Here is a 19,229-nt window from a genome sequence, read left to right as displayed (position 1 = left end):
GAACAGCTAATAAGAGACTTTAAGATTACAATTCGTAAGGACTGGAGATAGTTGTCTATTTCATAAAGACTCTGGTATTATGCATTTGCTCTTTCTATCTTAATGTATCGCTGGTATGTGTATTACTGGAAAAATATTATTTGATACTTACTAAAAATATATATATATATAGTTACAAAACATTAAGGGTCAGTGTACACCTATTAATTATATTTTCACCTGTAAGTTAATAGTGTAATTGTTTGGTAAGGTGTTTGTTCAAGCCTTCGTTACAAGCCTTATACATGTTTATACCATGTACTAAGGTTTAAATTACAGTGAATTGGAGTATAAATTATCTACTCACTTATCCTAACCTTACCTAGATTTGACTTGATTTAGAATGTCAGAAAGAGGTAGTTTCACTAAAGGTGATAGAGATGGGGTGGGTCAAGTTGAGCAGCTGCAGCAACACCTCGCAAACCAGTAACATTCAATGGAGAACCACTCTCGTTCACTGACTGGAAGGTCTCTTTTCAGACTCTGATAGACAGGAAGAACATACCAGCAACTGAGAAGATATATTACTTGAGAAAATATATTGGTGGGAGTGCCAAGAAAGCCATCGAAAGTTACTTTATGTTAGGAACAGAGTCAGTCTACTATGCTGCATGGACCATTCTTGAAGAAAGGTACGGAAACAAATTCCTCATCGCCAAGTCCTTCAGAGATAAGCTCAATGCATGGCCTAAGATAGGATCCAAGGACAGTCTGGAACTTAGAGACCTTGTAGACTTTCTTCGCAGCTGTGAGGCTGCTATGTCTCAGAATAAGGGCCTGGAGGTGCTTAATGACTGTAATGAAAACCAAAAGATCCTCGCTAACTTCAAGATGGAATAGAAAGGTCATAGACATCTTAGAAGAAACTGAGATCTTTCCAAGCTTCAGTCAGTTTGTGAAGTTTCTCACGAGAGAAGCAAAGATCGCTTGCAATCCTGTGACATCCCTTCATGCTTTGAAACCAAGCGAAGAACGAAAACCTAAGATGCCAAGGATTCAAAGCCCCGGAGCAACTAACTCTGATGAGAAAGATACTGTTACTAGTTGTCGCTTCTGTGAGAAGTCAGGTCACAGTCTCCACAAATGCTGGAAGTTCATGCATAAGCCCACCGCAGAGCGACAGAAGTTTGTTCAAGATAATAAATTGTGCTTTGGCTGTTTAAGGCCTGGGCATCGCTCGAAAGATTGTGATAACAGGAACACCTGCGACACGTGTCAGAGGAGGCATCCATCCTGCCTGCACGAAGATCGTACTAAAGAAAGGTTTAAGGAAGAAAGACCCAATCTGCCGAACAATAAAACATGTGCAGTTCACCGACTCAAGTGCCTGGAAAGGAGGCTAAGGAGAGACAAGCAGTACTACAAGGACTACACAGCATTCATGGAAGATACCATAGCTTGTGGAGATGCTGAGAAGGTCTCTAAAGAGGAAATTAACAAGCATCCAGCATGGTACATCCCGCACCATGGGGTTTATCACCCACAAAAGCCTGGGAAGATACGAGACGTCTTTGACTGCTCAGCTAAATTTCGAGAGACGTCCTTGAATGATCATCTCCTTACCGGTCCAGAGTTGACAAACACATTGCTGGGCGTCCTTTGTCGTTTTCGTAAGGGTCCAGTTGCAATCATGTGTGACGTAGAGCGCATGTTCCACCAGTTTCATGTGAAAGCAGAAGACCAAGATTATCTAAGGTTCCTTTGGTGGGAGAACGGAGATCTAGAGTCTCAACCCTCAGTGTATCGTATGAAGTTCCACTTGTTCGGCGCAGCTTCATCTCTCGGTTGCGCCAACTATGGTCTCAAACATCTTGCTGCCGAAGGACGAGGAAGCTTCAGCGAGAAGTCTATCCAGTTCATAGAAAGGAAATGTTATGTTGATGATGGGTTGACGAGCGTATCGTCTGAGGCTGAAGAGGCCCAGCTGGTGAAAAATGCAAGAGAGCTTTGCAGCATCGGCAAACTTCGGTTGCACAAGTTTATCTCTAACAGCAAGGAAGTTATAGCCACAATTCCCAAGGAAGAATGTGCCGAGGGTGCCAAAGACCTGGATATGGCTCTGGGTGAACCACACATGGAGAGAGCGCTTGGTGTACTGTGGTGTGTCGCATCAGACGAGTTCCAGTTTAGAGTAGTTGTCAAGGAACGCCCACTCACAAGAAGAGGAGTGTTGTCTACAGTAGCCTCTGTATATGATCCGCTTGGGTTTGTGGCACCCTTTGTCCTGGCAGGGAAGCAGATCTTGCAGCGGATGTGTCATGACAAAATCGACTGGGATGACCCCCTTCCAGATGACTTACATTCCCAGTGGGAATTCTGGCTCCAAGGTCTACAAAACGTGTCTGAAGTAAGGATCCAACGAAGCTACTTGCCATCAAGTTTCAAGGAGGTGCAGAGTTATGAGCTCCATCACTTCTCTGACGCTAGTACCTCAGGTTATGGAGAGTGCTCATACCTCAGAACAATCAGCACAGCAGGAGAAGTTCATTGCTCCCTAGTTATGGGGAAGTCGAGAGTCGCCCCTTCCAAGGTTACGACTATACCACGACTGGAACTTTCAGCAGCGGTGGTAGCTGTTCGAACAAGTGACATGCTCAGAAAGGAGCTAGAGATACAAGGTCTACAGGAATACTTCTGGACAGACTCGAAGGTAGTTCTTGGCTACATCAACAATGAAGCCAGAAGATTCCACGTCTTTGTAGCTAACCGTATTCAACGCATTAAGCAAAGCACAGATCCCGAACATAGGAGATATGTGACCTCTGAAGAGAATCCTGCGGATCATGCTTCCAGAGGTCTCACATCAGAACAGCTCATGGCTTCCAACTGGTTCACAGGTCCAGACTTTCTTTGGCATGAAGAACTTCCCAAAGGACAAGTCAAGGGGGAAGAGTTCTCAGACAATGACCCAGAGCTGAAATCCCTGGTCCATGATACCCAAGCAAAGGAAGAAAGATCATTACTAGATCACCTTCATAAGTTCTCAGACTGGGCAAGAGTGGTAAAAGCTATTGCCAGGCTCAAACGACATGTCAAGGAAGCCATAGGCTTAAAATTGAGGTCCAGTGAAGCTACAAGCATAGAAGAAAGGAGAGAGGCAGAGCACACCATTATAAAGATGGTTCAAGAAGCAGCCTTCTCCCATGAGATACACAACCTTAGGCACCAGAAAGACGTCAAGACCAAAGATAAAGCAAGCAAGTTGCATAAATTGAGTCCATTTCTGGATGGGCAAGGTATCCTCAGGGTGGGAGGTCGCTTGGCTCATGCAACTCTTCATTCCCATGTGAAGCATCCTGCAATCCTGCCAAGAGATAGCCACTTGTCAGTGCTGCTCGTCAAGCACTATCATGAAAGAGTACGACACCAAGGACGTGGAATGACGATCAATGAGCTGCGATCCAACGGTATATGGATCCTAGGATGCAGCAATGCAGTTTCCTCTCACGTCTACAAATGTGTGAAATGCAGGAAATTCAGAAGATGTACAGAAGGGCAAAGGATGGCAGATCTTCCGAAGGAACGCATGGAGACCGCGCCTCCATTCACATACTGCGATATGGACTGCTTTGGACCTTTCTATGCCAAGGACAGAAGAAGAGAGTTAAAGCGTTATGGGCTCCTACTCACTTGCATGGGCTCCCGAGCAGTTCACATTGAAATGCTTGATGACTTAACCACCAACGCTTTTATCAATTCCCTGCGTTCATTCATTGCCATACGTGGTAATGTTCGTCAAATCAGATGTGATCAAGGCAGCAACTTCATTGGCGCAAGACGCGAGTTTGTGGACGCCCTGAAAGAAATGGATCAAACACGACTGAAGGAACTTGGATGCGAGTTTATCATGAACACCCCATCTTCAAGTCACATGGGTGGTGTTTGGGAAGGGCAAATCCGCACGATACGAAGTGTCTTAACATCCACTCTTGATCAGTCAGACGGAAGACTCGACACCGCTTCTCTGCGTACCTTTCTCTATGAAGTCATGGCGATTTTAAATAGTAGGCCCCTAACTACGGAATATCTGAATGATCCATTAGGTCCAGAACCTCTCACGCCAAATCACATCTTAACAATGAAGTCCACAGTTATCTTACCGCCACCTGGACAGTTCATCAAGGAAGATCTTTATCTCCGCAAGAGATGGCGCAGAGTACAATTCTTAGCCAATGAATTCTGGACAAGGTGGAAGAAAGAGTACCTCCTAAACATCCAACACAGACAGAAATGGAGTAAAGACAGAAGAAACGCAAGGATGAATGACATTGTCATCTTGCAAGATGATACTGCACCACGCAACCAGTGGAATTTGGCAAAGGTTACAGAAGTGTACCCGGGACAGGATGGCCGGGTGAGAAGATTCAAGTTTCTGATCAGCGACTCAACCCTAGATGAGAGAGATAAACGCATCACCAAACCCACCTATCTGGAGAGGCCCATCCATAAGACAGTCACCCTCCTGGAAGCCGATTAAGAAACCTGCAGACCCCTTTCACAGAAATCACCGGTGATTGGTGGGAGTGTAACTGACAGTTAGACTTACAGGTTATGTCGTTGTCTTTTGTTTGAATTGTTTACGTGTCCGCTGTGCGGGGGAAATGATAATACAAGCGGAACTACGTAGCTAATACTGTTGTAACGGGGATCCTTATTGTAGCAACACACTTTTGGAGGGAAGGCAATCCTGCGCTGCGTTAGCTAAGTTTTCATGTCATCGGGTGTAGTTCATAAAGGTTGAAGAGTGTATGTTAGGATGAAGTGTGAATTCATGCCAGGAATAATAAGTGTGAAGTTTGATTTCCTCCCTTCTGTAATAAGCAGCCAATGAGGTATTTTTTCCTTTATTCATGTGTTTAATCTGAACCCGTTATAACGCCGGTTAAACTGTTATGTATGTAAGCACTTCAGAGTTATACCAAGCTAATAAGTCACTCGTAAGATAAGCTTGTAAGAGTGTGCTTAACTGTATTTTTCATTTACTTTATAGTTCTCACAGAAGGTGATAATTCTGACTAAAACTACAGAATAAAGCCGCCAGTTAAAATCAAGGAACGGTTGTGCTCGTGGTTACTGAAGGGAGCTACAGTGAGAACTCAATGCTCTTCACGAGCAAGAGAGAAAGAAGAATCTCATCCAGCAGTAAAACGTCTACAAGATTCCCAAGTCCTGGTAGACCCTGTCATCTGCCAGATAAGAGTTTTGCACCTACCTGCAAACTAAGAAGAAAATCTCCACATAAGGAAGCATCGTGAGGCAACATAAGGTCAAGACTAACAGGAAAGTCAGACACGCAAGTACAAGTCAAGGTGTTTGAAGGTGGTCCTAGCCTTGTGAACAGCTAATAAGAGACTTTAAGATTACAATTCGTAAGGACTGGAGATAGTTGTCTATTTCATAAAGACTCTGGTATTATGCATTTGCTCTTTCTATCTTAATGTATCGCTGGTATGTGTATTACTGGAAAAATATTATTTGATACTTACTAAAAATATATATATATATAGTTACAAAACATTAAGGGTCAGTGTACACCTATTAATTATATTTTCACCTGTAAGTTAATAGTGTAATTGTTTGGTAAGGTGTTTGTTCAAGCCTTCGTTACAAGCCTTATACATGTTTATACCATGTACTAAGGTTTAAATTACAGTGAATTGGAGTATAAATTATCTACTCACTTATCCTAACCTTACCTAGATTTGACTTGATTTAGAATGTCAGAAAGAGGTAGTTTCACTAAAGGTGATAGAGATGGGGTGGGTCAAGTTGAGCAGCTGCAGCAACACCTCGCAAACCAGTAACATTCAATGGAGAACCACTCTCGTTCACTGACTGGAAGGTCTCTTTTCAGACTCTGATAGACAGGAAGAACATACCAGCAACTGAGAAGATATATTACTTGAGAAAATATATTGGTGGGAGTGCCAAGAAAGCCATCGAAAGTTACTTTATGTTAGGAACAGAGTCAGTCTACTATGCTGCATGGACCATTCTTGAAGAAAGGTACGGAAACAAATTCCTCATCGCCAAGTCCTTCAGAGATAAGCTCAATGCATGGCCTAAGATAGGATCCAAGGACAGTCTGGAACTTAGAGACCTTGTAGACTTTCTTCGCAGCTGTGAGGCTGCTATGTCTCAGAATAAGGGCCTGGAGGTGCTTAATGACTGTAATGAAAACCAAAAGATCCTCGCTAACTTCAAGATGGAATAGAAAGGTCATAGACATCTTAGAAGAAACTGAGATCTTTCCAAGCTTCAGTCAGTTTGTGAAGTTTCTCACGAGAGAAGCAAAGATCGCTTGCAATCCTGTGACATCCCTTCATGCTTTGAAACCAAGCGAAGAACGAAAACCTAAGATGCCAAGGATTCAAAGCCCCGGAGCAACTAACTCTGATGAGAAAGATACTGTTACTAGTTGTCGCTTCTGTGAGAAGTCAGGTCACAGTCTCCACAAATGCTGGAAGTTCATGCATAAGCCCACCGCAGAGCGACAGAAGTTTGTTCAAGATAATAAATTGTGCTTTGGCTGTTTAAGGCCTGGGCATCGCTCGAAAGATTGTGATAACAGGAACACCTGCGACACGTGTCAGAGGAGGCATCCATCCTGCCTGCACGAAGATCGTACTAAAGAAAGGTTTAAGGAAGAAAGACCCAATCTGCCGAACAATAAAACATGTGCAGTTCACCGACTCAAGTGCCTGGAAAGGAGGCTAAGGAGAGACAAGCAGTACTACAAGGACTACACAGCATTCATGGAAGATACCATAGCTTGTGGAGATGCTGAGAAGGTCTCTAAAGAGGAAATTAACAAGCATCCAGCATGGTACATCCCGCACCATGGGGTTTATCACCCACAAAAGCCTGGGAAGATACGAGTCGTCTTTGACTGCTCAGCTAAATTTCGAGAGACGTCCTTGAATGATCATCTCCTTACCGGTCCAGAGTTGACAAACACATTGCTGGGCGTCCTTTGTCGTTTTCGTAAGGGTCCAGTTGCAATCATGTGTGACGTAGAGCGCATGTTCCACCAGTTTCATGTGAAAGCAGAAGACCAAGATTATCTAAGGTTCCTTTGGTGGGAGAACGGAGATCTAGAGTCTCAACCCTCAGTGTATCGTATGAAGTTCCACTTGTTCGGCGCAGCTTCATCTCTCGGTTGCGCCAACTATGGTCTCAAACATCTTGCTGCCGAAGGACGAGGAAGCTTCAGCGAGAAGTCTATCCAGTTCATAGAAAGGAAATGTTATGTTGATGATGGGTTGACGAGCGTATCGTCTGAGGCTGAAGAGGCCCAGCTGGTGAAAAATGCAAGAGAGCTTTGCAGCATCGGCAAACTTCGGTTGCACAAGTTTATCTCTAACAGCAAGGAAGTTATAGCCACAATTCCCAAGGAAGAATGTGCCGAGGGTGCCAAAGACCTGGATATGGCTCTGGGTGAACCACACATGGAGAGAGCGCTTGGTGTACTGTGGTGTGTCGCATCAGACGAGTTCCAGTTTAGAGTAGTTGTCAAGGAACGCCCACTCACAAGAAGAGGAGTGTTGTCTACAGTAGCCTCTGTATATGATCCGCTTGGGTTTGTGGCACCCTTTGTCCTGGCAGGGAAGCAGATCTTGCAGCGGATGTGTCATGACAAAATCGACTGGGATGACCCCCTTCCAGATGACTTACATTCCCAGTGGGAATTCTGGCTCCAAGGTCTACAAAACGTGTCTGAAGTAAGGATCCAACGAAGCTACTTGCCATCAAGTTTCAAGGAGGTGCAGAGTTATGAGCTCCATCACTTCTCTGACGCTAGTACCTCAGGTTATGGAGAGTGCTCATACCTCAGAACAATCAGCACAGCAGGAGAAGTTCATTGCTCCCTAGTTATGGGGAAGTCGAGAGTCGCCCCTTCCAAGGTTACGACTATACCACGACTGGAACTTTCAGCAGCGGTGGTAGCTGTTCGAACAAGTGACATGCTCAGAAAGGAGCTAGAGATACAAGGTCTACAGGAATACTTCTGGACAGACTCGAAGGTAGTTCTTGGCTACATCAACAATGAAGCCAGAAGATTCCACGTCTTTGTAGCTAACCGTATTCAACGCATTAAGCAAAGCACAGATCCCGAACATAGGAGATATGTGACCTCTGAAGAGAATCCTGCGGATCATGCTTCCAGAGGTCTCACATCAGAACAGCTCATGGCTTCCAACTGGTTCACAGGTCCAGACTTTCTTTGGCATGAAGAACTTCCCAAAGGACAAGTCAAGGGGGAAGAGTTCTCAGACAATGACCCAGAGCTGAAATCCCTGGTCCATGATACCCAAGCAAAGGAAGAAAGATCATTACTAGATCACCTTCATAAGTTCTCAGACTGGGCAAGAGTGGTAAAAGCTATTGCCAGGCTCAAACGACATGTCAAGGAAGCCATAGGCTTAAAATTGAGGTCCAGTGAAGCTACAAGCATAGAAGAAAGGAGAGAGGCAGAGCACACCATTATAAAGATGGTTCAAGAAGCAGCCTTCTCCCATGAGATACACAACCTTAGGCACCAGAAAGACGTCAAGACCAAAGATAAAGCAAGCAAGTTGCATAAATTGAGTCCATTTCTGGATGGGCAAGGTATCCTCAGGGTGGGAGGTCGCTTGGCTCATGCAACTCTTCATTCCCATGTGAAGCATCCTGCAATCCTGCCAAGAGATAGCCACTTGTCAGTGCTGCTCGTCAAGCACTATCATGAAAGAGTACGACACCAAGGACGTGGAATGACGATCAATGAGCTGCGATCCAACGGTATATGGATCCTAGGATGCAGCAATGCAGTTTCCTCTCACATCTACAAATGTGTGAAATGCAGGAAATTCAGAAGATGTACAGAAGGGCAAAGGATGGCAGATCTTCCGAAGGAACGCATGGAGACCGCGCCTCCATTCACATACTGCGATATGGACTGCTTTGGACCTTTCTATGCCAAGGACAGAAGAAGAGAGTTAAAGCGTTATGGGCTCCTACTCACTTGCATGGGCTCCCGAGCAGTTCACATTGAAATGCTTGATGACTTAACCACCAACGCTTTTATCAATTCCCTGCGTTCATTCATTGCCATACGTGGTAATGTTCGTCAAATCAGATGTGATCAAGGCAGCAACTTCATTGGCGCAAGACGCGAGTTTGTGGACGCCCTGAAAGAAATGGATCAAACACGACTGAAGGAACTTGGATGCGAGTTTATCATGAACACCCCATCTTCAAGTCACATGGGTGGTGTTTGGGAAGGGCAAATCCGCACGATACGAAGTGTCTTAACATCCACTCTTGATCAGTCAGACGGAAGACTCGACACCGCTTCTCTGTGTACCTTTCTCTATGAAGTCATGGCGATTTTAAATAGTAGGCCCCTAACTACGGAATATCTGAATGATCCATTAGGTCCAGAACCTCTCACGCCAAATCACATCTTAACAATGAAGTCCACAGTTATCTTACCGCCACCTGGACAGTTCATCAAGGAAGATCTTTATCTCCGCAAGAGATGGCGCAGAGTACAATTCTTAGCCAATGAATTCTGGACAAGGTGGAAGAAAGAGTACCTCCTAAACATCCAACACAGACAGAAATGGAGTAAAGACAGAAGAAACGCAAGGATGAATGACATTGTCATCTTGCAAGATGATACTGCACCACGCAACCAGTGGAATTTGGCAAAGGTTACAGAAGTGTACCCGGGACAGGATGGCCGGGTGAGAAGATTCAAGTTTCTGATCAGCGACTCAACCCTAGATGAGAGAGATAAACGCATCACCAAACCCACCTATCTGGAGAGGCCCATCCATAAGACAGTCACCCTCCTGGAAGCCGATTAAGAAACCTGCAGACCCCTTTCACAGAAATCACCGGTGATTGGTGGGAGTGTAACTGACAGTTAGACTTACAGGTTATGTCGTTGTCTTTTGTTTGAATTGTTTACGTGTCCGCTGTGCGGGGGAAATGATAATACAAGCGGAACTACGTAGCTAATACTGTTGTAACGGGGATCCTTATTGTAGCAACACACTTTTGGAGGGAAGGCAATCCTGCGCTGCGTTAGCTAAGTTTTCATGTCATCGGGTGTAGTTCATAAAGGTTGAAGAGTGTATGTTAGGATGAAGTGTGAATTCATGCCAGGAATAATAAGTGTGAAGTTTGATTTCCTCCCTTCTGTAATAAGCAGCCAATGAGGTATTTTTTCCTTTATTCATGTGTTTAATCTGAACCCGTTATAACGCCGGTTAAACTGTTATGTATGTAAGCACTTCAGAGTTATACCAAGCTAATAAGTCACTCGTAAGATAAGCTTGTAAGAGTGTGCTTAACTGTATTTTTCATTTACTTTATAGTTCTCACAGAAGGTGATAATTCTGACTAAAACTACAGAATAAAGCCGCCAGTTAAAATCAAGGAACGGTTGTGCTCGTGGTTACTGAAGGGAGCTACAGTGAGAACTCAATGCTCTTCACGAGCAAGAGAGAAAGAAGAATCTCATCCAGCAGTAAAACGTCTACAAGATTCCCAAGTCCTGGTAGACCCTGTCATCTGCCAGATAAGAGTTTTGCACCTACCTGCAAACTAAGAAGAAAATCTCCACATAAGGAAGCATCGTGAGGCAACATAAGGTCAAGACTAACAGGAAAGTCAGACACGCAAGTACAAGTCAAGGTGTTTGAAGGTGGTCCTAGCCTTGTGAACAGCTAATAAGAGACTTTAAGATTACAATTCGTAAGGACTGGAGATAGTTGTCTATTTCATAAAGACTCTGGTATTATGCATTTGCTCTTTCTATCTTAATGTATCGCTGGTATGTGTATTACTGGAAAAATATTATTTGATACTTACTAAAAATATATATATATATATAGTTACAAAACATTAAGGGTCAGTGTACACCTATTAATTATATTTTCACCTGTAAGTTAATAGTGTAATTGTTTGGTAAGGTGTTTGTTCAAGCCTTCGTTACAAGCCTTATACATGTTTATACCATGTACTAAGGTTTAAATTACAGTGAATTGGAGTATAAATTATCTACTCACTTATCCTAACCTTACCTAGATTTGATTTGACTTGATTTAGAATGTCAGAAAGAGGTAGTTTCACTAAAGGTGATAGAGATGGGGTGGGTCAAGTTGAGCAGCTGCAGCAACACCTCGCAAACCAGTAACATTCAATGGAGAACCACTCTCGTTCACTGACTGGAAGTGTGAATTCATGCCAGGAATAATAAGTGTGAAGTTTGATTTCCTCCCTTCTGTAATAAGCAGCCAATGAGGTATTTTTTCCTTTATTCATGTGTTTAATCTGAACCCGTTATAACGCCGGTTAAACTGTTATGTATGTAAGCACTTCAGAGTTATACCAAGCTAATAAGTCACTCGTAAGATAAGGTTGTAAAAGTGTGCTTAACTGTATTTTTCATTTACTTTATAGTTCTCACGGAAAGTGATAATTCTGACTAAAACTACAGAATAAAGCCGCCAGTTAAAATCAAGGAACGGTTGTGCTCGTGGTTACTGAAGGGAGCTACAATGCTTACTTACAAGCCCTTAACCAACAGTGCAGTTCAAGAAGAAGAAAATATTTACCAAGTTGACTCAAATTAAAAATAATAATAAGTAACACAATAAGAATAGCAATAATGAGGCTATATACAGGGTGTACCGGTACCGAGTCAGTGTGCAGGGCTACAGGCTACTAGTTGAGGTAATCTGTACATGTAGTTGGGGGCGAAGTAACAAACAAAGAGCGAGTTGCAGCAGTGTACAAAAGGGAGGGGGGAGGGGTGTCAATGTACATTGTCCGGTGGCGATTATAGGAATTGTTCAGCAGTCTTATGGCTTGGGGGTAGAAGCTGTTGAGGAGCCTTTTGGTCCTAGACTTGGCGCTCCGGTACCACTTGCCGTGCGGTAGCAGAGAGAACAGTCTATGACTGGGGTGGCTGGGGTCTTTGACAATTTTATGGGCTTATCCTCTGACACCACCTATTATAGAGGTCCTGGGTGGCAGGAAGCTCTGCCCCAGTGATGCACTGGGACGTACGCACTACCTTCTGTAGCGCCTTACGGTCAGATAACGCCATACCAGGCGGTGATGCAACCGGTCAGGATGCTGAGCGGGAAAAGGTTTTGTCGTGCCCTCTTCACAACTGTCTCGGTTTGTTTGGACCAGGGGTGATGCATTGTTGGTGATGTGGACACCAAGGAACTTAAAACTCCCGACCCGCTCCACTACAGCCCTGTTGATGTTAATGGGGGCCTGTTCGGCCCTCCTTTTCCTATAGCAACTTTGTCTTGATCACGTTGAGGGAGAAGTTGTTGTCCTGGCACCACACTGCCAGTTCTCTGACCTCCTCCCTGTAGACTGTCTCATCATTGTCGATGATCAGGCCTACCACTGTTGTGTCGTCAGCAAACTTAACGATGGTGTTGGAGTCGTGTTTGGCCACGCAGTCGTGGGTGAACAGGGAGTACAGATGGGGACTGAGTAGGTGTGTCCAAACTATTGACTGGTACTGTAGATATAGACCAAATAGATGCTGTCAATGGAGCCCATCTACATTACACATTGTGCCCATACATACATCACATTCTAACAATAGAATAAAATCTGGCAAGGTGTAGTGCTAGGGTTATAATCATAGTCAGGATGTGCAAGGGTTCAAGGTGAATTCCATGGCTCTGTCCCACAGGAAAGAGGAGAGACAGACCCCCAAGCACAGGGTCCCAGGAGAGAGCGAGAGCCAGAGAGGGAGGGAGAGGATGTGGGAATAGAGAGTGGATCTACGGCCAAGTCACTGTGGAATTTATGTTCTCCTCTCGCTCTCTCTCTGAGATTGGTTCATTGTCAGTGTTATCCCTTCATTTCCTCTCTCTCTCACACACACACACACACACTGTTATTATTTATCCTGCTAACAGCCACTATTGTACCTCTGCTGACATGTACATATCTCACTACTTCAGTATCCCTGCACATTGAAATGATGGCACTTTTCTTAGTTCTCTTATTTATTAATTTTATATTATTTACCCTTACCTTGCTATTGCTGCATTGTTTGGAAAGGGCTTGCAAGTAAGCATTTCACTGTACTGTTTTATGTGCATGTGATCCGATTTTGATTTAACACACACACACACACACACACACACACACACACACACACACACACACACACACACACACACACACACACACACACACACACACACACACACACACACACACACACATATGCCTCTGGCCAAATGTGAAACTCCTCTGTTTCCTTGTTCCTCGTTATCTTCCAGCGAAGATAGGATGGTTGGATGGGTGCGGTGTTTTCCCGATGATGTGATGTGTTTGAATAGTGATTACCTTCACAGGATGAGAGAATAGGTGTGTGTACGTGTGCGTGCGTGTGTATGTTTTTTCTGTGTATGTGTCCGTCTGCATTTTTATTTATTTTACCTTTATTTAACCAGGTAGGCAAGTTGAGAACAAGTTCTCATTTACAATTGCGACCTGGCCAAGATAAAGCAAAGCAGTTCGACAGATACAACGACACAGAGTTACACATGGAGTAAAACAAACATACAGTCAATAATACAGTATAAACAAGTCTATATACAATGTGAGCAAATGAGGTGAGAACGGAGGTAAAGGCAAAAAAGGCCATGGTGGCAAAGTAAATACAATATAGCAAGTAAAACACTGGAATGGTAGTTTTGCAATTGGTAGTTTTGCATGCGTGTGTATATTTCAGTGTGCATCTTAGAGAGAGAGAGAGAAAAAAAAACATTTGCCCTCAGCAAGTTTGACATAAGGTACCATGTTATTACAAGCATCTCTGTATGAATTGAATGAGACAATAGCCATTTTGGTTTCATGACATCAGGAATTTCAGAACACTTTCTATTGAAACATAAACAAATGTTACTTTTTACCGTCTTGATCGTAACATCTAATGTGTTGTGTGTATGCACTGAGGCACGCATTTCAAATGGCGCAGTTTGAGAATTTAATATCATTGCCGCTTCAGAGAAGTTCTGCCTAGGGCACAGTATGAATGTTTAGTCAGCTGAGAGCAAAACCCAAACAAATGTATATGTCTTCTCGGCGCACACATATTTCCAATTGGCCCCCAGCCTTTTCTGCTCAGCACAATAATGTCTCAATGAGCGTTAAATTGCAACCAACAGAAAGAAGACTGGCAGGGGTGATGCATTATTAATCTCGGGTTAACAGAGAACTAAAGTCTAGCGTAATTGCTCAGTTCCTCCATTAAGTTCTTGTCTTTATCTGTTAAGAGAAGAGATAGAACGAGGATCGGAACTGGAAGGAAGAGCCCACTGTCACGTTTCTTCAAAATCGAACCCAGAAGCAGACCAGGACAAGGAGAGTAGGAAGAAGGTGAGTATTTATTTACAAGTGAATGTGAATGGGTAGATATATCCAGGTGGCGTAGCGGGTAGTGGTGGTGAGTTGATGGGAGTAAATAGGTGGATCCAATGGGGAAGCGGAATCCTCCGACGACCAGGCGGGAATGGGGTAAATGATCCGGGTGAGTAACTGAAGACAGAACAAACGGAAGTAAGTTCAAGGCAAGCAATACGTAACAAACAACAAAACAAATTCTATCCAACTTGAGGCTGATACTCTGGCACAACATACTGTTCATGGCTAACGATCCGGCAGGGAATGGATGTCAGGTCCGGGCTTATGAAGAGGAGAGATGATGATCAGGACCAGGTGTGCAGATAGCTGATGGGATACAGGTGCGGGTAATCAGAAACCCCAACTGGCTACATTGCCCGGCAACCAGACAGGGTGCGTTCCAGGACGCCGGAAAAAACTCTCCAGGACAGAACATAGGCAAAAAACAGACTCAGGAAACGGGATTCGTGACAGTACCCCCCTCCGACGAACGCCACCGGGCGGACTACCCGGAGCGCCAGGGTGGAGGCGGTAAAAGTCACGAAGCAGGTCATCGTCAAGGATCTGACGCCGAGGAATCCAACTCCTCTCCTCAGGACCATATCCTTCCCAATCCACTAAATACTGGAACCCTCGACCCCGCCGTCTGGAGTCCATGATGCGGCGCACCGTGTAGACAGGACCACCTCCGATCATCCGAGGAGGAGGAGGACGAGGAGGAGGGGGTAACAGAGGACTGAGGTGAACCGGCTTGAGGCAGGAGACATGAAAGGTGGGGTGTACTCGAAGCGTTGCCGGCAATTTGAGTCAGACCACAGCAGGGTTAATGATTCTCTCCACCACGAACGGACCAATGAACTTTGGTGACAGTTTCCTCGACTCAGTCCGTAGAGGAAGATCCCGTGTAGCCAACCACACCTTTTCTCCGATGGTGTAAGCGGGAGCAGGAATACGGCGACGATTCGCCTGAATCTGATACCGGTCAGAAACTCTAAGGAGGACCTTCCTGGCCCGATGCCAGGTCCGGTGGCGACGACGAATGTGGGTCTGGACAGAAGGGACCGAAAGATCCCTCTCCTGAGAAGGAAACAAGGGAGGTTGGTATCCGTACAGACATTGGAAGGGGGACATCCCAGTGGCAGATGAAGGAAGGGTATTATGGGCATACTCGACCCAGGGTAATTGAGATGACCAAGAGGTGGGATCAGAGGAGACAAGACAACGCAGCGTGGACTCCATCTTCTGGTTGGCTCTCTCCGCCTGACCATTAGATTGGGGGTGAAATCCAGATGTGAGACTGACTGTAGCTCCAATGGCCAAACAGAAGGATTTCCAGACAGCAGAGGTAAACTGAGGACCACGGTCAGAAACAATGTCACAGGGCAACCCGTGGACCTTGAACACCTCCCTAACCAGGATCTCGGACGTCTCAGTGGCAGAAGGCAGCTTGGAGAGGGGAACAAAGTGGGCAAACTTGCTGAATCTATCCACAATGGTCAGAATAACCGTGTTACCAATAGAAGAGGGCAACCACGTGACAAAATCCAGGGCCAGATGCGACCAAGGTCGCCGGGGAATAGGTAGGGGGTGAAGAAGCCCAGAGCTGGCCCGATTGGTACTCTTATTCTGCGCACAAACAGGACAAGCGGCAACAAACCTCCGGGTATCTTCTCCCATGGCAGGCCACCAAAATCGTCTGCGCAGTAGCGCCATAGTCCGAGCAACACCAGGGTGACAAGCTATCTTGCTGGCGTGGGACCACTGAAGGACAGCAGAACGAACCGACTCAGGCACGAACAACCGACCGGGTGGACCGTTACCGGGCCCGGGCTGTGTCCGAAGAGCCGCCATCACCTCCTCCTCAATCCTCCATGTAACGGCTCCCACGACAACGTTCTGGGGAAGAATCGTCTCAGTCTTGGCCTCACTCTCCTCCGTCTTGGAGAACATCCGGGACAGGGCGTCCGCCTTCCCGTTCTTCGACCCAGGTCGGAACATCAGGGAAAAATTGAAGCGTCCAAAAAACAAAGCCCACCGGGCCTGACGAGAGTTGAGACGTTTAGCCGATTGCACGTAAGCCAGATTCTTGTGGTCAGTCCAGACCACAAACGGTTGCTCCGCTCCCTCCAACCAGTGACGCCACTCCTCCAAGGCAAGCTTCACAGCGAGAAGCTCCCGGTTACCCACATCGTAGTTTCTTTCAGCTGGAGAAAGACGACAAGAGTAGAAGGCGCAGGGATGGAGTTTACCGTCAGTGGAGCTACGCTGGGACAGGATGGCGCCCACCCCCACATCAGACGCATCCACCTCCACAACGAACTGACGGGAAGTGTCAGGTTGAGAGAGAATCGGGGCGTTGGTGAATCGGCTCTTCAAATCTAGAAATGCTCGGTCTGCCTCAGGAGACCAACAGAACTTTCTGGACGTCAGTCAGTACAGTTAAAGGGGCGGCCACCCGGCTGTAATCACGGATAAACCGATAAAAATTTGCAAACCCCAGGAATCTCTGGAGCTGCAATCTCGTACCGGGCTGGACCCAATCCCGAACCGCCCGAACCTTCTCTTGGTCCATCTTGATCTCTCCCCTGGAGATGATGTAACCGAGGAAGGATATCGTGTGGGCGTGAAAATCACACTTCTCAGCCTTCACGAACAGACGGTTCTCCAATAACCGCTGCAGGACCTGCTTGACATGTTGAACGTGGCTAGAAAGCTCCTTCGAGAAGATGAGGATATCATCCAGGTAAACGAACACAAAAATACCAATCATATCTCTCAGAACGTCATTCACCATACTTTGGAACACAGCAGGAGCGTTGGTCAGTCCAAACGGCATCACCTGGTACTCGAAATGTCCCATCAGAGTATTGAACCCAGTCAACCACTCGTCCCCCTCTTTGATCCGAACCAAATGATAAGCATTACGTAAATCAAGCTTCGTAAAAACCGTAGCACCCTGTAAAGAATCGAAAGCCGAGCTCATCAAGGGCAGGGGATACTTGTTCTTGACCGTAATATCATTCAAACCCTGATAATCAATACACGGTCGAAGAGTGCCATCCTTCTTGCTCACAAAAAAAAATCCTGCTCCCAGAGGTGATGACGAGGGCCGAATGAGACTTGCAGCTAGAGACTCCTTGATGTAGGTCTCCAAGGCCTCACGTTCAGGTCGAGAGATACTGTATAACCGTCCCTTGGGAAAGGCGGCTCCAGGAAACAGATTAATCGCACATAATCGCGTCATAAGGTCGGTGGGGAGGAAGGGACTGAGCCTTCTGTTTACTGAATACTTCACCCAACTCGTGATATGTTTCTGGAACCAGGGACAAATCAGGAGGAGCAGAGTCACTGACCTGACTGGAAATGGCAGGAGAACAGGCAGTCCTAAGACAGTTAGCATGACAATCAATGCTCCAACTAGTTACCTTACCCGTCACCCAATCAAACGAGGGATTGTGTTCCTTCAGCCAGGGGTAACCAAGAACCAGAGGAACATGGGGCGAGGACAGAATGAAGAAGGAGATAAACTCTGAATGATTCCCCGACAACAACATATTAACCGGTTCAGTCCTCATAGTGATCCGTGCCAGACTACTGCCGTTCAGAGTGGTTGCTTCAATGGCTTCCGGCAATTGCTCCTTGGAAAGCCCCAGCTGTTCCACAAAGTCGGCATCAATAAAGCTGCCATCGGCACCTGAATCGATAAAAGCGTTCATCTCTAAGCTCTGATCCTTATCAGGGTCGCAGGAAAACGGGGTCTGACAGGATTCTTGAGAGGTTGAATCTGGCTCGCTAAAATTCCTCCCAAAACTAGCGAGCCGGGCAGTTTAACGAGCGCTGTGGACAAGCGGAGATGTAATGTCCTGAGCTACCACAGTAGAGACAGCTGTTGGTCTCACGTCTACGTTGGCGTTCCTCCTTAGTTAGCCCGTGTCGCCCCACTTGCATTGGTTCAGGCTCTGGTGGCAAGACCCCTCCACTAATCCCGTGTGGGGAATAACGATCAATACGTTCTGGTTCACTTCCTGAACCGAATGGTAACCGAGTTGCTGATTGATTGGATGGGCCCCACTGCTTCTCCCTCCTTCTCTCTCGGACTCTATTATCTACCCGAATAGATAAAGTGACCAAGCTGTCTAGGTCACTAGGCTCTGGATAAGATATCAGCTCGTCCTTGAGTTGCTCCGACAACCCCTGGTAAAAAGCCGCTTGTAGTGACTCCTCATTCCAACCACTCTCCACAGACAATGTCCTGAACTCGATCATAAAGTCTGCCACACTGCGAGCTCCTTGGCGAAGAGTGAACAAACGTTTAGCTGCGTCCTTACCTTGGACTGGATGGTCAAAAAGCCTTCTCATCTCTCCCGTGAATTCCTGGTATGAAGCCATGCAGGTCCCCTGTCGTTCCCAAACGGCTGAAGCCCATTCCAGAGCTCTTCCACGCAGCAGTTCAATAACAAAGGCTATCCTAGCCTTGTCAGTGGCGTAAGAATGGGGCTGCAGATCAAACACTAACCCACACTGCATAAGAAACGAACGGCATCTTCCCAAATCCCCTTCATATTTATCAGGCGTCGGTACCTTGGGTTCACGGAAGGAAACCGCATCAGGCACGGCAGGTGAGATGGGTGAAACAGGTGGTGAATGAATCGCCAGCAAACTGAGCTGATCCTGGATCTGTGTCAAGCTAGCAGATAAGTTCTGGATTGCAACCGCTATCTCCTGTAGCGCCGTCAACCTCAGGAGGCTGAAGAAAT

Source organism: Oncorhynchus mykiss, chromosome 2, assembly GCF_057628025.1.
Source record: "Oncorhynchus mykiss isolate SJ-2025 chromosome 2, ASM5762802v1, whole genome shotgun sequence".
Lineage (NCBI taxonomy): Eukaryota > Metazoa > Chordata > Actinopteri > Salmoniformes > Salmonidae > Oncorhynchus > Oncorhynchus mykiss.
This window is presented reverse-complemented; position numbering follows the sequence as displayed.